General features: G+C 34.1%; 1 long non-coding RNA gene across 1 annotated transcript; it reads right to left on the bottom strand.

Moving 5' to 3' along the window:
- Positions 1-3,637: 3,637 nt before the first annotated feature.
- On the bottom strand, positions 3,638-8,760 carry LOC140435557 (uncharacterized). Its single transcript, XR_011950172.1, has 2 exons — positions 8,695-8,760; positions 3,638-3,862 (listed from the first exon to the last, which is right to left on the bottom strand). It is a non-coding gene; the product is annotated as an uncharacterized lncRNA (long non-coding RNA).
- Between the last annotated feature and the right edge of the window lie 15,527 nt (positions 8,761-24,287).

Here is a 24,287-nt window from a genome sequence, read left to right as displayed (position 1 = left end):
AATTAAATGTAGTTCCCCAAAACAGGAATCATTTATGGACCATCATTGAAGAAACCTAGGAAAGCTTGGCCGAAGATGAAAATTTGTCACTAAATTTGATAAACTCGGTTCCCAGAAGATTACAAGAAGTGATTAATAATAATGGAGCTATGACAAAATATTAACTTTTTAAATTGTAATACATATATTTAAATTCCACACTTGTCCACTGCAAAAATTATTCATTTTTAATTAATTTCAAATTAAATTTTAAATTTTTCAAGTGGGTTTTATTTACTGTAGTATTCCACAACTCAATACAGTTTTGTGCTACACTTTACGAGAAACCAATCACACACCTCGATTTGAAATTAAACATAATAATTTAACGTCATGTCTAGATTTATTATCTATCATTATTTTTAAATTGAAATATTTTCATAAATTATAATAAAACACGAATCAATGTATGGGTACTGAGATAATGGAAAATTTCAAAATTAATAGAATTTGTTAAGATGTATGTTTAAATAAATGTTTAAATATAAATGTGACTGACTGATCGAGAATGCTCGATATTGTTTTAGTTTTTAATATACTAAAACCTGCAACCTGTCGCACAGCCCTGCTTTTAGCTGGTTTGATATAATATTATCGTTGAACTGGCAACGTTGCCTTCGAAATTAGAATGACACACGTGAAAAGCTCAACTTACACAACTTGAAAAACACGATTTTCGGTTATAAGAGTTGTACCAGTTTTTTATGACGCGAACGGTACTATGTATATATTGTTTTATTTTAATTCCGTATAAATTTTAGTTTCAGGTCACGCTGAACAATTTATTTGAGAAACCATATAAGCCCATCAAGTTTGAGCCTATAGAGAGCTTATTCTCAATCTTTTTTTCCAAAAATTGAGTGAAAATATCAAGAAACAGTGTATAAATGCAATTAGGTCAGTTTTTAACATGTAGAAAGCTTCGTGTTTTCCTCATACAGTTTTTTCTTGTTTTCCGAAAGTTTTAGTTTTATGACTTATGAGGTTTCTCAAATAAGTGATTTATTTGGTCTGTGTAATTATATGTATAAATTATTAATTATACAGGGTGGTCTTTAAGTAATTGTACAAAAAGAAACAGTAGATTCTACACTTCATAATATTACGATTTAAGCCAAATTGCTTTAATAAAATATTGATATTAAGAAAAATACAGGGTGTTAAAGTGCAAATTTAAAATTTTATTTTTTGTTATAACTTTCATGTTTGTTAACATTTATATACAAAAATTTAAAACTGGGTACTTTTAGATATAATAAATTATAATTTGTTGCACACATTGATGTAACTGATAGAGGGCGCCACATATACCACATATATGATATAAATTTGCACTTAATTTTTTTGCTCTTTAAGTTACCTGTATTAGCGACAAAAAATATTAAAGATAAATTATTTTAACAGAAAAAAATATACTTGTTAATAACTCCAAAACTCAACAGTTTTCGAGATAATCGCATTTTACAAATCAGCTGCATAATTCTGATTTAAGGCAATTACTCCAGGCAACGAAGAAAAAATAGACAAAAACATTAATACTTCTGAATTTTGGTATAAAATACCTTTAACTAAATTTAATAGTTAACGAAATATTAAATAAAATAAATATATCAGCAGGATAATTAATAATAGGATTTGACAAAATAACAGAATAATATGATTTTATATCAAACATTTTACGTTTTATGTTAAATTAAAGTTATGTTAAATTGTCATAATCAAAACATTTTGTTTACAAACCAAATTAAGAAATAGTTAAAACTATATAACATAACTTTTTGTCAAAGTAAGTGTTCGATATGTCCACCATTTTCTTTAATTCATTTGTCAATATATTCCATAAAAGATCGTCTCAATATTAAATAACATCATTGGTTCTAATGAAACTGCTGCAGTATTTATTTCTTCCCATAGTTAGTTGCGAATGTTTACGGGATTCTTATAGACACGTTGTTTTAATGCGCCCCATACACCAAAATCAAGCGGATTAAATTCTGGGCTACGTGGTGGCTATAATGTATAATGGATGAATATATTCTTTTGGATATCCAAATCTTATGGTATATTATGGAACTACATCTTATTTGTCGCAGAGGTTAAATAATGTATTAAACTTGATGTATCTCGTTCATTGGTTACTTATATACACTCGATGACATTACTTATTTATATGATTACGTTACAGCTTACGAGTAACTATAATTACATCTCAAAAAAATGGACTATTATGATTTACTAACGAACTCATAGTATGCTAAACTAAATTGCCTGTGCGTTTACTATATTTATAACAATATCGGTTATTAGGCCAACGATGATGTTCTAATAAAAATGCTAAGTCTTTAAGGTTAGATTTTTAGCAAAAGTATTATGAAACAAGACACATATGTGTTATTCAATACCTGTGCTCTAGTTTATATTTGTCCTAATAAAAACGGTAAACAATTTACGTAATGAATAATAAGTATTCTTTTCGGATTTTTTATGGATTAAATAATTATATTAATATCTCACCACATTGCCAATTAATATAACTACCACGACCAATCCAACGTTAAGAAAAGTTGTATTTAAGTATGTTCCAACTGCCTTCTCTCTAGAATGTGGTGGTGTACCACCTTGCATAAACCACATATATTGGGTTTTCAGCATTTTACAATAGAAAAAAAGTAATACAACGCCATTATAGAAACTTAAGAAGCGATAGAAAAGGGAAATTGTAAACATGATGACGGCCAACGTCTGAATACGGACACGGCACCTAAAGAAGAAGATGAAGAATCTTTTCTCCAATAATAAAACATTTAGACCCATAACAAAGCATTTTGCGATGTTACATTATCATCTTTGAGTTGTTTTAATAAGCATAAACTATGAATTATGCTTATCTACAGGTATTCAGTGCTTTATTACACAAATATCAAACTAAGAATTATTTGCAGCTGACTTATAAAATGCGATTATCTCGAAAATTGTTGAGTTTTGGAGTTAATAACTAGTATAGCTTTTATTTTTAAAAATAATGTATCTTTAATATCTTTTATTACAATTAAAGCTAGCTTAAAGAACAAAAAGTTAAGCGCAAATTTATGCCACACATGTGGCATATGTGGCGCCCTCTATTAGTTACATTAAACTATGTATAAAATTATAATTTATCCTACTCAAAAGAATTCAACTGTAAATTTTTGTTTAAAAATATTTACAAACATAAAAGTTATAGCGGAAAATAAAATTTTGAATTTACACTTTAACACCCGGTATCTTTCTTAATATCAACATTTTATTAAAGCAAGTTCGCTTAAATCATAATATTTTATAGTGCAGAATCTACAGTTTCTGTTTGTACAATTACTTAAGGACCACCCTGTATATATTGTTTTAAAAAAGGCTACGAATATCCGGAATAGCTATGTACATCAAGAAAACATTGTTAAAAACAGCTCTATTGGTTTCCACACTGTATATTAAAAAAAAATAAAATATACTTTTAACTTTAAATTATATTTAATATATATCCTTTTGACAAAATGTGAAATCAACTTTTACAATTTTTGACAAAGATTTAAGATGATTTTTAAAAGAAAATACAAGCATATAATCATAAAAGCTTTATATTTTTATTTCTTTAATTAAGACATAAGTTTAAACCCTATTTTCTTTTTCCTTGGGGAATCATGCCTCCTGCCATAGATGATCCAGCATTAATCATATCAGTTCCAAGACCCGAGGCTTTGTCCATTAAACCAGTCCCAGTTTTCATCATTCCATTTAGGTCTGGCATGCTGGGCATTTGTGGTTGGCCTACAACACAATCGTTGGCCTGAAATATAGTAAATAATGAAAAAATTGATCTGTTATAACAGGTAACTATTTTTAAATAATCTTCGTCATGTGCCGAGCTCGATTATCGAGCGTTGGCTATCAAATTGGCTATAGTAATTTTGTTGACGGAGCTCGGAAAGCAGCTCGGAAAAGAGATGCAGAGGATCTGTTAGACCAATCTCTCAGGTTTCTAAGCCATGACGTTCTTCTTCGACCTGGCCCGCTTCTTCCGTCTACCTTGCCTTGTATGGAGTATAATATATCTCTCTGGGTGGCGCATAACACGGCCAAAATATTGAAGTTTGCGATTTTTAACTGTTTTGACGACTTCCGTAACTTTTCCCATCCGATGCAAAACAACTTCGTTACGAACTCTATCCACCCAACTTATTCGTAGGATTCTCCGATACACCCAGATTTCAAAGGCTTCCAGTTTCTTGAGAAGTGCATCCGTCAAAGTCCAACCTACAACACCATACAAAAGAGTAGAGAACACATAACATCTCACTAATCTAATTTTCAGACTTAAAGTAATATTGTTTCCACATAACAGTTTCTTCACCTTAAAGAATGCATCTCTGGCCTTCTCTATCCGTATTCTAATTTCTTTGCTCATGTCCCAGTTCTCATTTAGATTACAACCAAGGTAAGTGATACTGTTAGTTCTCTCCAGTTGTTCACCATAAGCTGTTACCACTTCCGGTTGTATTGGTGTTTTACTTTTAAATAATAAAAGCTTAAAATCAAAATATGCTCTATAATTATTGATTTCCAAAAGGCTTTTAACACGTTGAGTAGGTTAGTATTATATAGAATATTGCGAGAAATAGGTCGTGTAGAAGAGTGTATCATACTAGTCAGAATTATACTCCAAAGATCAAAGTAATATATTGTGAAAAAACGTGTGAATAGTTAAAAACAGAAAAATAAATTAAACAAGGCGATTTACTCTAATCTGGTCTTGAAATCGACAATTAGAAATGGAGGATTGGATAAAAAATCCACGTTAAAAAATAAATGTAATCAAATATTAGGGTATTTATAAATAATGTATACATAGCAGGAGCGCGATGAAAACAAACAGTAATTGATAATAGGATGGGGAAAAGCAAGGACGTAGAAAATATAACGATCATATAGTGTGGCTGCGCCCTACATGTCTCATAGGGCATCAAAATCAAAGAATTTTAAATAATTCCTTTGTTATAAAATAAAATGTTTATTTGAAAATTTCTGAACCTAATTATGAAACACATCTCATGGATTTGAATAATATAACTAAAAACTGCAGTACAGCAGAATACGTATTGCTTGTCAAATTTAACATGATACTTGGCGGATTTGAAATTAGGCTCCACCCACGATGCGCATTCGACCACAACACAATTCGTCCTTATTGTTTCTTGGCCCCTCGAAGTGCAAGGTACTTGTATAGTCTGCGACAAAGTTTTTTTTATTTTACTTATGTTTAAAGTTAGTGTGTTAGTGTTAACTTTATGTTTAAAGTATTTTAAATTATAAACATGGATTTTCATTCAAAATTAGAAGGCAGTCTTGTCTGGAAAAACGAGGGAGGTAATAGCAAATGTAATTATTTTTATGCAGAGAGAAGCGATGCAAAATCCGCATGTTAAAGATTTTAAAAAAGATCAAGAGCGTGCTTCCTTAGCAACGGGAGTAAGTATAGCCACTATAAAACGGATCTCTCGTGAAATGAAAAATACAGAAGAAGGTGCTTCTACATCATTTTCGACGCCCAACAAAAGAATGAGATCTGCTCCAAAATCCAACTTGGGCGATTTTGACAAAGGTTTACTTCGGCGTATAATATTAAATTATTATGTCACGGAAAAACGAGTTCCTACATTGCGACATATAACAAAAAAATTAATGAAGACAATATTTATACAGGGGGGCCTGCGTAGCGTAAGCGGTAGGATGCTTGCCTCGCATTCCGGTGGTCCGGAGTTCGAATCCTACCGCCGACAAGAATAACTAGACATTTTTAAAATTGTCTATAGGCCCCAGGTCGACTCAGCCTGAATAAAATGAGTACCTTGGGTAAAACCAGGGGTAATAATAGGCGGTTGAAGCGTAGCACTGGCCATGTTACCTTCCTTGTATACCGTAGGCCCTAGATATAGCAGATTACCCTGCTATACTCCCAAAGCCGCGAAGCGGTATAAAACGGGAGACTATTATTTATTTATATAGGGTTGCATGAAACTTTAAGAAAAGTGATGAGAGATATGGGATTTCGATGGAAGAAAGCGAAGAATAACAGGAAAATCCTAATGGAAAAACCCGATATACAATTGCTCCGGAGGAAGTTTCTCAGAAATATTAAACAATATAGGGAAGAAAATCGGCCCATAATTTACATGGATGAAACTTATATTCATTCCTGTCATACCCATGACAGATACTGGGGAGACAATACCACCGAAGGTTTGCACAAGCCAGTGTCCAAAGGGCAAAGGCTAATTATTGTTCACGCCGGCGGCCAAATGAAGTTCATAAAAAACGCATGTTTGACATTTAAATCTGGTACGAAGTCTGGAGATTATCATAGCGAAATGCACTATAATAATTATAAAAAATGGATTCATGAAAAACTTATTCCTAATATACCAGCCCGTAATGTATTGGTTATAGACAATGCATCATACCACAATGTCCAAGTGCAAAAATGTCCCACTATGGGGTGTAGAAAAGACGAAATGAAGGAATGGTTAACACACATATCTCTGTAGGAGCTGGGTTGTACGCTTGTGTATGTGTGTGTGTGTGTGTGTGTGTGTGTGTGTGTGTGTGTGTGTGTGTGTGTTTTTATTTAAAATAAAAATTATTCTTAGGCTATTTTCTTGTGGCATAATAATGTAATTTACTATTTTTATTGGGAATAAGCCACAATTTTAGTTTAAAATAAGTATATTTTGAAGTTTCGAGTTCCACTTTGGAAATCGTTAACTCAAAATACGAAATACCAATAAATTAAACAAATTTTGTTTTTGTTACTTGGTAAAAAAATTCTTCTAATTATTTTATTTTATCTGACTTATTCATATTGACAACTCAGTCACTATTTGAGATATATTTTATACGATATATTTCTACAAAATCTCCTTACGAAAATAAAATATTCGGGAAAGTTAATAAAGTTATACAGTTTAGTACCTAAATACCGGATGTTGACAGCCATCCCAACGGGGCTGGTATTATTCTATTGTAAAGAAATAAACAACAGATTAAAATATTTATGACTTACTAAAATTTAGAACCACTGTTCTTTTATTCTTATACAGTTTACTGTAACGCAAATGTAAAACTTTCATCTCGGCCAATATTCCTCTTATAAAATTACAGAACGAGACATTTATAGAAGTGTTCCGCTTCAACATGACTGAATGGTCAGTATTAATGAGTCAAATAAAATATAATTATTAGAAGAATTTTTTTACCAAGCAACAAAAACAAAATATTTTGTATTTTGAGAAAAATTTCCGAAGGAAAAATTGAAAAGTCAAAATAACATACAATGCATACATATCATAGAAGTTCCATTAATAAATAATATCTCTGTAAACTTGTAGTACGGAGTGTACCAACGAGGCGAAGAGACCGAGCGCATTATGTATCTCTTTTCCTCCGAATGCGTTCTCACTTAATTTTCTACGCAAGTGGACAAATTTGTCAAGTATCACCTTAAATTTGACAAGCTGTATCATACTTCGCACATCTTGTTCAAAAGTAGTGTATTAACTCAAAAAACAATTATTTTTGTGGAATCTCACCAAAAAAATGCTTTTCTTCTTCTTTTGATGTAGACCTGTTTTCTGTTTTTCAATGTGCCTCCAGTAAGTTGTCGTGTCATCATTTTCGTGGTCTTCCTACTGATCATCTTCCTTCTGGGGAACCATTTCTTGCCGTGTTTACTACTATTTCTTGTCATTCGGCTTATATGATCGTTCCATTCTACTTTTCTATTTCTTATTGTCAAGTGTTCCAAAAGTGTCGTCAGCCTCACAGCGGTCATCCCACTTTCAGAGTACGGTACGTGCAACAGTCAACTGCGCACAATAGGCGTGGGTGGTTTTAGTTGGTAGGCAGCATAACAGATACCTGAATCTTTGGCACTGCTATCTTAAGTATTTTAAATTAAACTAAAACCCAAATTTTAAGGACTCAAAATGGAGGTAGCTTAGAAATAATTTCAGTACCCAACCAACCTCCCACTAGGAAAATTCTATGTGCGCCACTGCATAAAAGTATACAATATCTGTAGTAAATTAACAATAGTGTACTACCATTGGTATACGTTAAAAATGCTGTTAAATATGCTAAATAAAAGCTAAATGTCAATAATTCGAATTCACCATCTTGGCCTGTTCTAGGATTCTTCTCCATTCTGATCTGTTTCGTCCTTTTTTTCTCCAGTTTTTTATTTTTAAGGTTGTTATATCATTTTCTATTTGTTCTAAGTATCTCAGCTTCGGTCTTCCTCTTGTTCTTTTTCCTACTGGCATCTGTTTGAATACTTTGTTTGGTATTTCGCCTTCTTCCATTCTTTCTACATGTCCTATCCAACGCAGCCATCCTATTTTAATGAATGTTCGGGAATAATATCCGGATCCTGGTATATTTTGTATAGTTCAGAGTTGTATCTTCTTCTCCATATTCCGTTTTCTTTTGTGCCCTTATATATGTGTCGCAAGATTTTTCTTTCGAAGGTGGCTTACGAAATAAGTAATAAATAATAATTCGGATTACGAAATATAATAATACCATGTCTCACTACAAAAGGAAGACAAATTTAAAAAAAAAACTTACCAGAAAAGCAACCAAAACGACTAGTACCAAAACTTGTTTCATTTTGACTGATGGTTTGAGTATGATTTGGTGTTGGATTTAGAGCCTTATATATGTTAAAAGACAGATTTTTATAGCGGAAGTATCATTTTAATGTTATAACTATTTCAATATTTAATATATATAATCTTCAATTAAAAGTGGTGCATTCTATTTGCTTAATGTCTTTATAAATACTGTTTTAGATAAAATTATGGATTGCAATAAACGCATTAAACATCGATAAAGTTATATAATATCTTATATAATACATTTTTTTATAATACTAAAACATACAAGTCGTAAAGGGACTTCGTAATACTGCAATCTGATCAATTCATAGTTCTTTTCTATTCTAAATTATTACTTTTAACATATTAAGAAGTATAGTTACGTTCAAAAATGCTTTTAGTTACATGTGTGTATGCATAGGCGAGGCAATGAAGCACAAAAAAGCACTAAACCTACTAAAATGCTACTAATTTTCCGTAGTAAGGTAAATCGCTATCCAACTTTTTGCATTTGATTCAGTGTCAGAAAAGTTTGTAAACAAAAATGAATCAGGGAGATGAAAATTGCATTTTGTGCATATGGAAAATGGATTTCCCAATTGAATGGAAAATATTAAATTTGAAAATAACTCAAAAAATATCTTCTTCTTCTTCTTCCTACTTTATAAATAGGCTTAATGCCTGTTTTACTTTGGTTTTTAGCCTCATTTGACGTTGTCTGGCCATCTTTTCCTCGGTCGTCCCAATGATCTTCTTCCATTTGGCGATATGTCTCTTGCTATTCGTACTATTCTATTTTCTGTCATTCTTTCGATGTGTTGATTTCATTCCACTTTTCTTCTTTTGGTCCACTCGTTTATTTCCTCTATACCACATCTCGCTCGTATTTCCTCACTTCTTATTCTGTCTCTTAGAGTTTGGTTTGTTATTTTTCGTAAAACTTTCATTTCTGTTGTTACCAGTATTCTTTGTGTTTTCGCCGTATCTGCTCTTGTTTCCGCTGTGTACGTCATTATCGGTCTTATTGTTGATTTATATATCCTGGTTTTCGTTTCCGTTGTTAGGTATTTGTTTCTCCAGATTGTGTTGTTGAGACATCCTGCTGCTCTGTTTGCCATGTTCATTTGTTTTTGTACTTCTTCTTCCACTTTTCCGTAGCTTGACAGTTTTATTCCCAAATATTCAGTTTCCATCACTTGTTCTATTATTTTGTTATTTACGACTAGTTTACATCGTCTCGGCTCCGCTGATATCACTATCGTTTTAGTTTTCTCTGTTGAGATCTTCATGTTGTATATGAGCGCCGAATCTTCGAATTCTTTAATTAATCTTTGTAGGTCATCTTCATTTTCGGCTGTTATTATGGCGTTGTCGGCATAGCATATTATCCTTATTACCTTTTTTCCCATTCTATATCCTCTTCTTTTTTTAACTTTCTGTATGATTTCATCCATTATCAGATTAAATATTAATGGGCTCAGCGAATCTCCTTGTCTAATGCCAGTTTCATATTTGATAGGTTGCGATAGTTTTCCTTTACATCTTACCATAGCTATGTTATCTTTATATATCTTTATATACTTTTCAAAAAATATCAATTGAAATAAATTCAATTTTTCTACTTGCGATTTTCGAGGACGCTGAATACGAATATCATGGCGGCCAAATTCTCCGAGCTACCTGGTATCTAAATTGGACCGTGTCTAATGGAGATTTCAGTTACTTTTATGGTTACTTTCAGTAAGTTAAAATCAGTCGAAAGTCATTACTCGAAGGTTTTTGAGGTCGCTGAACCTGAATGTTTTATGTTATTTTTAAAGCGAATCTTTTATATTGGCGTTGTATTAATTTTTCTGTTTTTTTCCCGTTTTTTTATAGCGTTCTCCGCCTTCCGGTTCCCAGTTTCCAGCTACGTCGGTCATTCCATTCGCCAGGGTGAAGGTTTCTTTCCGACATTGCCTTCTGAATGCCGCCCAGCCAGGATTGTTTTGGCCTTCCTCTCTTCCTTCTTTCCCTTGGCGTCCATTTTAAAATTTGGTTTGGCAGCCTGTCGTCGTCCATTCTTTTCACATGACCATACCAGATCAGTTGTCTCCTTTGAATTTCGTCAATGATGGTTGACTTGACTCCCATTATATTTCTGATATGGTCATTTTGTATTCTATCAAGCCTTGATTTTCTAGCTGATCTTCTCCAGAAGTCCATTTCCAATGCAACTAGGCGTCGCTCAAGGGATTTAGTAAGTTGCCATGTTTCGCATCCATAGAGCACTATACTTTTAAAGATAGAGTTAAAGAGGAGATGCTTTCTTTGATTTGATAGTTGTTTTGACCATAGCATCGGGTTTAGGCATCCTATCACCCTTTTTCCTTTCACGATTCTTTGCTCTATCTCTTTTTCGGTGCGCCCACTCTTGTTGATTGTTGTTCCCAAATATATATATTCCTCACAGTTCTTGATTGTTTCATGTTCGTGGACCATTAGATATTCTACTTCATTCCCGATGCATAAGTATTGCGTTTTGTTTATATTTACAGAGAGGCCCCATTCTTCATATGTTTTAAACAACCGTCTCGTCATGAATTCTAAATCTTCCTTGTCTGCTGCCACTACTACTTGGTAGTCCGCAAAATGTAGAGTGTATAATGTTGTATCGTCGTCAAGTTGGATCCCCATTCCTGAACATGATCTTTTCCAGTGTTTTAGTGCTTCATTTAAATAGATCTTAAATAGTATTGGAGAGAGGCAGCTTCCTTGTCGTAAGCCTTTTGTTACTGGAAATTCTTCTGATAAGGTGTTGTTTAGTTTGATATTTGATGATGCTTTATTGTATAATTGTTTGACTGCGGCGATGATCGTGCTATTTAATGAAGATCGTTCAAGAGACTGCCACAGATTTCTCACAGGAATCGTGTCATATGCTTTTGTGAGATCCACAAATAAAAGATGTATTTCCTGGTTTCTTGCAACTTTATTTTCATTCAGTTGTGTTAGGGTAAATATGTGGTCTACGCAAGATCTTCCAGCTCTAAATCCTGCTTGCTGTTCAATTTCATGAGGTTCGTATTCTTTCTCAATCATGTTTTTTAAGATTTTACCAAACAGCCTGCTAAAGGTACTGGTGACAGTACATCTGTAGTTTCCGCAAATATCTTTTGGACCTTTTTTGTGAATTGGAGTAATCCATGCTTCTTTCCAACTATTCGGGATTTCTTCCCCATTTAAGTATCTTGTGAATAGCACTTTAAGATAGCTTATTAGTTTTGGTGTTCCGTTTTTTAGAAGTTCTGCTGGTATGTTCTCCGGCCCGGATGCTTTGTTATTCTTCATCGATTTAAGCGCTTGTTGTATTTGTTCTTCTTCCATGTTTACATATTCACCTTGTACTCGTATTCGTTGAGGTGAGTCAGTATTATAAATATCTCTGTCTTCATTCAGTTCCCTTGCTTAATGATCTACCCATGTATCTATCTGGATGGTATTCGACTTTTATTTGATGTGTCGGTTTTCAGGGTTTTTATTAATTTTCATGCCGCTGATGATCGCGCTCCTCCGATGTAACAGTCAACTTCTTTACATTTTGCATCCCATGTTTCATTTTTGTTGTTCCTTGTCATATCTTTAAACATTCTTTGCTGTTCTTTTCTGTATATTTCTTTATCTTCAAGATTCTTAGTGTTCAGCCATCTTTTGTACGCTTCCTGTTTCTTATTTCTTTGCTCTTCAAGCTGTGTATTCCAAGTGATTTTTCCCGCTGATCTGTGGACTGTTCTGGTTTCTTCGCCTAGAGCTTCTTGGGCTGCGTGATGAATACAGTCAGTTATATGTTCGTATAATTGGTTGGTTTCAGCAGTTAGGTATTCCTCGAGTAGTTTTTCATTTAATCTATTTTGGTATAAGATTTTAGTGCTATATTCTTGTAGGCTTCTGACATTATATCTCTTCAGATTTATATCAGTTCCTTTTGGAGTGTTGATGCTTTCAACGTGTCAGTTAAATGGAATCAGAGTCTTAGCCGCAACCAAATAATGGTCAGATGCACATTCCTTTCCCCTGTAAGCCCTAGTGTCCTGGATGTTTAATTTAGTGTTTTGTTTTGTAATGACATAGTCGATAATAGATTTTATGTTTCTAGTGTCTTGGTGCCAAGTGTATTATTGTATATCTCTATGTTTGAAATAACCGTTCCATATTCTTAGCTGGTGTTATTGGCATGATTCAATTAGTCGTCTACCATTATCATTTTCAGCCTCTTTACCATATCTTCCGATTACAGGATCTTTCTCCCTTTTTCCTACTCTAGAGTTAAAATCCCCCAGAAGTATTATTTCTCTCTGGTTTCCCACTTTTATAAGGATTTTGTTTAGTAGGTCATAAAATTGATCTTTTTCTGCTAGATTTGCGTCATCGTTTACACCATATATTCCTATAATTATTAATTTATGTCCTTTTATCGTAATATTTACTGAGGCTAGTCTCTCATTTATTGTTTCCCAGCTAGTAAGACCTTTCTGATATTTTTTATGTATCAATATTGATACAGCTTTTGAGGCCCTGTTATTTTTTGGAACTCCACTGTGTATATGTAAATAGTCTGACTGTTGATCAATCCCGTTTCCTTTCTTTTTGGTTTAATTAATTTTTCTCTGCAGTAAAATTCAGAGCAGATCGTTTCGACACGAACTATTTATACTGGCGTTGTATTAATTTTTTACCAACGTTAGTTGGTAATAAATTCCGTTCAAACTATACTCAAATTTAGTTTTTAAACACCTTAATAAGTTTATGTACTAATTTTAACTATCAAATGATATTTATTTAAATTCTATTATTAATTTATTGTCTGACTTTGTCTGTCAGAAGTAAATAACGTATGCTTGGCAACAATGCAGACAGTCTAACTTTGTTGATACATTAGCAAGTGGCGTGGAGAGCAAACAAAATAATTTATTGAATTAATTTAAGATATCGTATTTTGTTTAAAATATAAATAATAAATAAATAATAAAATTACTTTATTCAATTTTAAATATATTATGAGGATTGACAGTATGTCATTCGAACGAGTACATACCGCTCTGTGAATCAGTGTAAAAATTGGCTGTTTATCGCGGTAAATACCAGTTTTTAAAAGTATTTAACCAACAAAAAGTAATTAGTAATTGTTGTGTAGAGTTTTTAACATTAAGAGCTGTAATATTATTCGGTAAGAAATTAATTTAATAAATTAAATTTATTAATACTTTTCTAACCAAAACATTCAGCTGTGTTGATATTTTTTGTCACATTTGACATAAGCCAGTCCTATCAAGGACTGGTTCGGCGAAGTATTAGCCAGGCAACCAGTAATACAGATATGTGCTACAATTGCTGCCTATCAGTCGAAACTTTATTACAAGAAAACCAAAAATTGTTACTTTTGACTACATGAGTAACAACTTAAATCGATGTTCTACAGTTAGCAACACCATGTCTGGAAACAACATCGTCAGTAATAATCCAAATTCATATGCAACTGCTACTATGTCAAAACCCAAACCGAAATATCCCAAAAAAGATCAAGCCATATTAATACATGCTGAACCAAACTTATTACTACTCGACTACGTCAAAGCCATAGGTAACATTGTTAGCCCCAAAAACATATGCTTCGCTTCGAGAATTTCCAATAATCGGCTATGCATCTACTTAACAAATCCTGAACTTGTTGAACATATTTTAACAGAATACCCTACGATTACAATCAACTTTGTAGAACTACCCTTAAGAAGACTGGTTACCCCAGCCAAAAGACTAGTAATCTCCAACGTGTGTCCATCAATACCTCATGAAATTATAGAAAAACACCTTCAAGATCTAGGTCTTCAACTTGCTTCACCAGTGTCATATATTAAAGCTGGAATCACTGGTGATGAATATACGTATATTAAGAGCTTCAGAAGACAGGTATACGTTACTCCAACCACAGATAGCCTCGAAATTGAAACTTCATTAATAATTCCATTCGACAATAATTCGTACAGAATATTTCTCTCCACTGACAAAATGGCATGTATTCTATGCAAAAAACATGGACATATAGCAAATAACTGTCAAAATCCCCCTAGCAATCCTCTCCCAAATTAACAAACGTCCCCAGCTGACCCCATTCCTTCTTCCCCAATATCAAACAATATGGCACCACCAAACACAACACAAAATACGGTTCCCAGTCAACAGATAAAAACTGTCGATATATCCACCACTTCTATTGCCGCAAACAATGAATTTCTTCCTCCTACCACTGGTCAGAAACGAACTCGTTCTGACTTCAGCGATTCTACCTCCCAAGAAACAAACACATCTACTAAGTTACCCATCAAAGACATAAAAATGCCTTCACCCGATACAAAAGTGCATAAAAAGCATACAACTAAAAAATCCAAGAAAGTCACACCCGATCAATCTAAATTAACCGCCTCCTCTGTTCTCACAATCAATAATCTTTATCAAGAAAATCAAAACTTATTCTCTTTACCGGTGAAAAATTTTCTTGCCTTTCTGGAAAACTCATTCGGCAGTAATAACCCTCTTCAAGAAGTGTTGTGGAAACACTCCGCTGGGCATGGCCTTCTGGAAAGAGAATCAGCGTTTCTGTGACTAACTCCGACCCGGTGCTCAATCTTGAAATCGTATTCTTGAAGTCGTTCGATCCATCTGGCTATCTGACCCTCTGAATTCTTAAACTGCATCAACCAGTTAAGGGCGGCATGTTTGGTCCGGATTAAAAACTTCCTTCCTAGAGGTATTGATAGAAGTGCTCTACTGATTTCACTACTGCTAGAAGTTCTCTTCTCGTAACACAATAATTCCGCTCAGGTTTTGAAAGAACTTTACTAAAATATCCAAGGACTCTTTCCTGTCCTCCTTGAATCTGAGATAGCACTCCTCCAATTCCCACATTACTTGCATCTGTATCTAAGATGAACTCTCCTTCTGGCAGTGAATATACTAATATTGGTGCTGTGATTAAATGCTTTTTTCCCAGCGGTAATCTCTTGTTTCCTTTGTAAGTCGCGTTAATGGCTTAGCGATATCTGCAAACTTCTTAATAAACCTTCGGTAGTAAGTACATAGTCCAAGAAAACTTCTTACTTGATGTTTGTCCGTTGGTTCTGGCCATTTCTTAATAGAATCGATTTTTCCCTTATCCACGGCCACCCTTTTTTACTGACTATATGACCCAGATAATTGACTTTACCTTGAAATACCTGGCAGTTCTTAGGGTTTAACATCAATTGGGCAGATTTAAGTCGATTAAAAACGTTTTTTAAATTCTTCAGATGATCTTTAAATGTCTCCCCCAAGACGATTATATCATCTAGATAAACCAGGTATGTTTTCCAAGATAACCCTCTCAACACATTTTCCATAAGCCTCTCAAATGTCGTAGGAGCATTACAGAGTCCAAACGGCATAACGTTGAATTGCCACAATCCAGATCCTGTGGTGAAGGCTGTCTTCTCTTTATCTACTGGATCCATTTCTACCTGCCAGTATCCAGACTTCAAATCCAAAGTAGAAAACAAGTTACTTCCAGCAAATGTGTCCAATGTGTCGTCGATCCGAGGCAGAGGATAACTATCTTTCTTGGTAACGTTGTTCAGCAAATGGTAATCAACATAGAACCTCGTCGTTCCATCTTTCTTCTTAACCAGGACCACCGGAGAGACCCATGTGCTCGTAGAAGGTTCTATCACCCCGTCTTTCTTCATTTCCTGAACAATTGTTTCAGCTTCCTCTCTTTTCGCCTGTGGTAATCGTCGAGCTGTTTGACGAATTGGCTTAGCATTACCAATATCAATTTTATGCTTAACAACGGTAGTTCTTCCCGTCTTTTCTCCTTTCGGTACGAAAATATCACGATACTGCCGAAGAAATTCCCTTAATTTCCTTGTTTCCATCTGATTTAGAAACTGTCCAGCAACTGCAACCATTTGGTCGAATTTGTCGTTGTAATTATTAGATGTTGTCGCCTGACGGATTATGGATGTCACAGGTACACAAGTTCCTACATTTGTCTCTTTCTTGATGGTCACTGGGTAGTCATTGACATTGATAAGTCTCACAGGAATTTCTTTAGCCGAAGTCACCAATTCCTTTCCAATTATGATTCCACGGTTAACCTCGTCGTCATAGTTTTAAGGCTCCATCATAACAGGTGTCCCTTTGTCCACAATTCCCTATAGCCACGCTAGTATGATCGTTTCATCCATCTTGTGGATGTGTTCTTCCATCATGTGGATGAAGAAATACCTCCTCGTTGTCAACTTTGATTACCTTATTCTTAAAATCCAATTGGAATCCATGCATATTCATTACGTCCATTCCTTATATAACATCCTCTTCTATGTCAGCAACTATAACAGTATGGACGAACTTTTCTGCTCCAATTCTTAATTGTACCTGGATTTCTCCATGAATGTTTGCATTTTCACCTGTAGCGATCCGAAGTCGCAACCTTGTTGGTAACAGTTTCTTACGGTTGTTGATAACTGTCGGGCGTATAATGGTTCTAGTCGCTCCGGTATCCACCAACAACGTATGCCTTTTACCATTTATTTCTCCATCTACATATACACTATCCGACCCGTTCTAGTTTTCCTAATTGTGAATTTCTTGATTTTATGGTCTTCGTTTTGTTGTATGTACTAGTTTTCATCATATTAACGAGCTGGTCAAGTTTATCTTCATCTCCTTCCTCTTTTACAGTCCTAACTTTACTGTAACAGCCAGAGGCCTGCGTAGCTGACTCGTATTCGAGGGCGGCGGATAAGACATCAACCAGCGTCTTGTGACGAGCTAATCGCAGTGTTCTCTGCATTTCATGATCACGAAGACCATCAATAAACGTTTAAACGGCCAATTTTTCCATCATGTCTTCGGGAGTTGTTGGATAAGCATATCGTACTAATCTGGCAATATCAATCTCATACTCTTGAAGAGCCTCATCTTTCTTCTGTCTTCGATTTTTAAGCTACGACTGATATACATGCTCCAAATGTTCGTGGCCATATCGCATATTTAACCTCTTCTTCAGTTGTCCGAAATCATCCGTCTCCTCTACGGCTTTGGTCTGAAGCACATCTAAGGCATCTCCTCGAAGAGCGATAGTCAGGTTTACAGCCTTTTCTTTTTCAGAACATCCATTTGCTCCTGCAGCTGATTCGAACTGTTTCATGTAGTTGTTCCATGACGATTTTCCGTCGAAAGTTGGGACTTTAACATGAACAGAACCTCCACTTCCTTCAAATTTCGGCCGTGTTTCCAACTTACATTTCATCTCGTCTTCTTTTGTCTCTACTATAATTGGGTTATTTCCTCTCTCTGCTGTCCCTGTTTCCTCCATCTTCCGTTCCATCTCTGTCATCTCTTGTTCGAAGGCCAACATATCGGCAGCAACTTGGTTTTTTAACGTAGATATTCTATCGTCGAGGGCAGACATCTCAGAAGTGGCTTTAGAGATGTTAGCAGAAACTTTGCTTTCCAGAGAAGAAATCTCGTTAGAAACTTTGTTTTCTAAAGAAGCGATGTCGCCGGAAACTTTCGAAATATCGCCAGAAACTTTGTTCTTCAATGATGCGATGTCACCAGAAACTTTGTTCTCTAATGATGCGATGTCACCAGAAACTTTGGCCACATCACCAGAAACTTTGGCCACATCAGAAGAAACTTTCGAAATCGAAATCGAGATAACAGTAGCATGTTTGTCTTCAAATATATAAGTTTTTTAGTCTAAACCCTCTTCCTCCAAAGCGTTCTTTAGTCGTTGGACTAAGTCAGCCTTTTTTCCGGTAGAAGCTAATTCTCTATCCTCCAGATGTCTTCTTAAGTTCGTCACTGTGAGCTCATAAATCGTAGTCATTTTCACTATTTATTTCCTATTCCACTTTTGACACCAATGTAATATTTTTATTATTCTAATTTATTGTCTTTATTTATTATCAAAGGTTCTACATTTATAACACTTACAAGTTTATTTAAAGTCTTTATTTGTACAATATAACTAATTTTTTTCACACTAAAAATTATATAATTTATTTACATTTATTACAATACGCGTTACAATTCGAAACTCGACGCGATGTTCAAAACTAACTGTCCCTTTAAATAAAATGTCCCATATAATATAAATAACCGTTAGTTCTGGAATTACGGCGAAGAATCGATGACCTTCTTTCGAAGGAATTACATCAAAAGCAGGTTTTTTATATCGGAGGGGGACCCATGGATCTAGAAATTTCTGCCGGCAGGTATATTTATGGTCTAGAAAAGACGAATGGGTTAGAAATAATATGTTTACAGTTTTATGCGTCATAATATTTATCATAACAATATTCTAAATCGTACTGCCAAGATGCCAAACACATTTTCAACTACTCGGCGAGCCCTACAAAGTCGATAATTTAAAATTCGTTCCTCATAAGTTATTTGTCTTTGTGAATATGGTTTTAGTAAATTTGTCATTAGCGGAAAAGCTTCGTCACTAATAAAGACATAAGGCAATGCAACACCTGTATTATTAAGTTGGACTGGTTTTTTTATATTCAATATATTTGCCATCAAATGTCATCCATATTCATCCATCTGATACTCGTCCGTTGATGCCAGTGTGAACATATAAAAATTCATAATTTGCATTAACCATTGCAAATAATATGACACTAAATATGCCTTTGTAATTGTAAAAGTATGATCCACTTTTAGGAGGTTTTTTAATCAGAATATGTTTTCAAAATTCCACAATTTTTGAAGTCGTCTGCAATTTTCTGCCACTCGTTTGCACAAGAAGGAACCTTTTTTTTTCGTCTTTATAGAGGGGGGGTCTGGAATCTTCATCAGAGAGGATCAGTCAAAGACATCTCAGTCCAACAAGAAGGAACCTAAAGAAAAACAAATATTGTAGTAAAATATTTTTCTAAATTTTGACACAATCAGTTCATAATTACTCAATAAAGAAAAATGGCGAAAAAGTTTTCAATCTCATATTGTTTTTTTTTTCAGGATAATATTATGGAAAATGAATATAACGAAATATAACCACCACTGTCGCCTATAAGTGACACTAATCATGTACGGGAGGTAGTAGATCCACTTGGCTCCGAGGAAAATACAGCAGAAATAGAGACAAGCACATATCAAAATACTCAGATAATACAAACACCAACAACAACTACATCTTCATCTCGTGCTTCTACTGATATTCGCCAAACACAAATACCATAGACAAGTAGATCACCGTCTCGTAGTTCTCGAAATGGCCGAAAGAGACAAAAAAAAATGATCCACTTCAAGAAAGGAAAGAGAATTTATTTAAATTAGCTGAACGTGCCTTAACTGCTGATGACGAAGAATATATGATTGCCGGAAAACAAATCGGTTATCAGATGAGGAGTATAGCTGGGAATCAGAGAATAATTGCGGACAAATTTATTTCTGATGTTATTTATTACGTCAAGATAGGTAAACTTACAGAAACTGTAACTGTAAACTGTAAAGCTGTAGCTAACAATTGACATGATTCTTCGACATTACAGCCCACAACCTCTCAGTTTCAAACATTTGGTCATCCTCCACCAGTTAGTAGTCAATCACGAAGCTACACACACTTGCAACCACCAAAGACAATAACGCAAGATGATACTGTTTTACAAGTAGACTATGAACAGTTCTAATATGCAAGACGGCAGCCAGAATCTCAGATACTTCTTAAGTAGCTATGAGCCACAATAGTGAAATTATTTTTTTATCATTGGTGTAGGTCATATGAAAGAAAATTGTTTTTAATTTGCCTCTTATAATTCAACTAATTTCGTTCTTTTGTTTAGAATAATTTGTTAAGTTTAATCTACACATAAATAAAATTTGAAAAATTAATTTCATCATAACTCACCTTTAAATACTCTTCTTTTAAAGCCTCGTAAATAGCCCAACATGTTTCAGGTACTATTTTACCAATGCATTGCGCTGATATAGCGGTAGTATATTTCATGTCTTCATAGGAAGAACCTATTGCTAGATATCTTAGCGTTACACTTAATCTTTCCTCAACGCTAACTGGATCTCGCATAATCGTTATTTGTTTAGTAATTTTGGGTCGAACTAACTCTACCAGTAATTTAAACGTATCGTTGTCCATTCTTAAGTAATTTTGAAAATCTGCAAACACGTCAGTTTTGTATTAATTTCATTTTTTTTTCTTTGTTTTTGCCTTTTCATCCAGTAGAATAACAAATAAAGCTGCTATCTTCTTTTTTGATATAGTAGGCGCCATCACGAAAAATGAACTGATCACCGATGAGGTGTACCACATATCATTAAACTATGATATACGTGTGTGGACAAACCTGTTTCCAATTTGTCGTTCCAATTGTCTCTACAATTATTTGTTGTACGATAGATTGTATCGTGTATGACTTGCTTTAGAAACGAAAATGTTTTCCACACTAAATTCATAAATCAAAGAATTGTAAAACATCAGCAAGTCATCAAGGGAATTTCAGATCGATTAAATTATGTAATATTAAAAAAAATAAAAAGAATTTTTTTTTATTTAGAAAAAACATAATCAACATCAACCACCCAGGGTTATTAGTAGGGTAACGTACACAAGAGTTCATTTTATTTACATTAAATAGATGTATATAAACGTAAATCTTTTAAATAATTTATTACATGGTCAGTGTTTATGGTTAAATTGTTTTTGATGTCATCTGAGATTCCATATTTTCTTCTTGTTTCTTCGTGGTACTGGCAGTCAATCAGAATATGCTTCACCGTCAATGAGATTCTTTGTTGATTAAGAATTTATGGGTCAGTGCAGTGTGTCCAATTCTTAGTCGGTTAGTTATTACTTGGTCCCTTCTATTGGATGGATTATTCAAGATGGTCTTTACAAGGGGATAAATCTCATATAGTTTGGTTCCTGAATCTTTCCAGTAGTCTTGCCATACGTTTATCTCATTTTTTATAGCCCGAAATATTGGATTTGTAGGGTATATTTGTTTTACACCTAATAGAGCATTTACTGAGTCAGTTATGATGACACATTTATTCTCACTACGCGTTTTGAAGAAAATAAAGGCTTCCAAAATGGCTGTGGTCTCGATTGTGAGGATGCAGAAGTTTGTAGGTATGGATATAGTGTGAGTAGTATATTTACAGTAGTATGCAGCAGCGTGTCCGTCGTGAACTTTAGAGGCATCACTGAACAATTTGGAGATAATTAGCATAATGAGGTATCACTTCGGAGTACAAGTGTTTAATGAAAATCGGATTTGTAGTTGATTTGGGGTATTTTGTGAGGGTTAAGTCAATGGTAAGTGGTTATTGGTATTGGATTGTACATGGAGGAAAATATACACTGACTTGTGGAGATCGATTTAGCTTATCCATATCAAAGTCAGAATATTTTATTCGTTCTATAAGGGAAGTACTATTTTTAGTTAGTTTTGTAGAAACCAATACTGGGATGTCAAATTTGGGAGAGTACTGGATATTGTTTCTGTGCTGATATATTTTCTATATAGTTTAGGTAGAATTAGTCACCTCTTGATTATCCTTCAACTAGTGATGATTCGTCAGTTTCGTCAGCTGAAGAAGGGTTAGGGTTTATTTTTTTCTTTAGTCGGGTGATATTATTTCTTAACCTAGAATTTTGTGTGTAACAATAAACAAAATTGAGGATCTGAATTAGTTCCTCTGGTTCATTGGAGTAATCTTTAGAAGTTAAGTCAGGGTTATGAGAGTTTAAAACATTTTCCATAAAATCATATATTTCATTGAAATTTAGTATAAATGGAGGTGATCTATTTTCGATTTTGTCTTTTATGGATACTAGGGAGTGAATGACATCTTCACGGGGGGTTTTGGAAGAGGTTTTGGGTTTCTTTTTTGGTTTATATTGTTTAGGGTTATTAAAAACGGACGAGTCGGTGGAATCAGTTTTTGGGTTGTCTTCGTTAATTTCAGGAGATAATATGTTATGTCTTTTTAGCTGTTTAGAGTTGACTGGATTATTTAAGGTTATTGGTATTTCTGGTGTCGTAGTATTTTCAGTGCTATTTACAGCTGGTGCTGTTGTTTTGGAAGAAGAAGACGAAGTGTTTGGATTATCTTTAGACATGTTTTGGATGAGGTCGATTTCCGTAGTATTTTCAGTGTTATTTACATCTGGTGATGTTGTTTTGGAAGAAGAAGACGAAGTGTTTGGATTATCTTTAGATATATTTTGGATGAGGTCGGTTTCCGTAGATTGATATATTTTATCATTAGGTTCATTAGGTTTAGATAATGACGATGTGGTTTGAGTTAAATCTGAGAGGGGAGTTGAAGGGGTATCATTAGGTTCATGAGGTTTAGATAATGATGATGTGGTTTGGGTTGAATCTAAGAGGGTAGTTGAATTAGTTTGGTTTGAAATATGAGCGCATTTTAATTCTTGATGACCAATGGTTTTACATTTGGAGCAACTGAATCCGTCTATGAAGAGAAATACCCTGGACGAAGAATTATCATGAGTTATGGTAAAAGAGTCAGGAATAGACATATTTTCCAGGGGTGTAATGAATGATTGGCTTCTTAAGCTCAGAACATGACTGTACTCACTCTCAGACATACCTACTCGAAGAAAAGTCATTTTGGATACAGTATGAATACCAAGTTTTTGTGATTCTTGTTCAATTATTTCGTTCGTGATTGTAGGACATGCATTAGATATTAGAAGTCTCTGGGCTGGAGAAATTAATCTTCTTACTTCGACTTGACAACCATTTATTTCGATATATTTATAAGAATGGAGAAGAGCATCAACAGTGTTTTTTGAAGAGAGGTATATGCATATCCTATTGTTAGCAATTCTGGAGACAAAAAGTACATTAACTGGACCCACTAGTGATTCAACAGCTACGACGTAATCATGGATTTTTGTATCTTCAATGCTGGAAATGACTATTGCTTGTTGTTTTGTTGGATGTTTAAAATAATTTACGACATCTGAGTAACTGTGTTTAGTGGAGTTGTGTGTAGTATTATTGTTGTATGAAGTCATTTGATTAATTTTCTTGATCAGAAGTTGAGCCGGTCCTGTGGCCGGTCCAAAAAACTGGTCAAGACCCAACTGGAATTTTTGTTATCTATTTACGTAGGTAATATTTAAAGATTATTTTGTTGTTGTTACAAAAATAATACGAAAAGAAGTGCTACTCACTTGAGATAATATTGTCAGCACTAACTAATGCACTTAAATTTGTAGTAGAGGTATAAAATATTAAATTATGATTTGTTTTTACCATTTAAAATGACTATATTTCGGGACAGCTAATAATAGATTTGATCGCTATCAGGGCCGAACTCAATGAAAGGAATATTCCTAAAAATTATAAAAGTTAACGAACATTTAACGGTTTACTAAGATTACTAAGATATATCTAAAACAATAGAAGAATACAAAATCCACATAACGGTAATTTTAGCTGAGTTTAACGCAAAACAGGGTAAAAATTTGATATGCAAAAACTGGCAAAA

Source organism: Diabrotica undecimpunctata, chromosome 3 (genome assembly GCF_040954645.1).
Source record: "Diabrotica undecimpunctata isolate CICGRU chromosome 3, icDiaUnde3, whole genome shotgun sequence".
Taxonomy (NCBI): Eukaryota; Metazoa; Arthropoda; class Insecta; order Coleoptera; family Chrysomelidae; genus Diabrotica; species Diabrotica undecimpunctata.
Note: the sequence above shows the minus strand (reverse complement) of the source record. Positions and strands in the feature narration are given on the sequence as shown.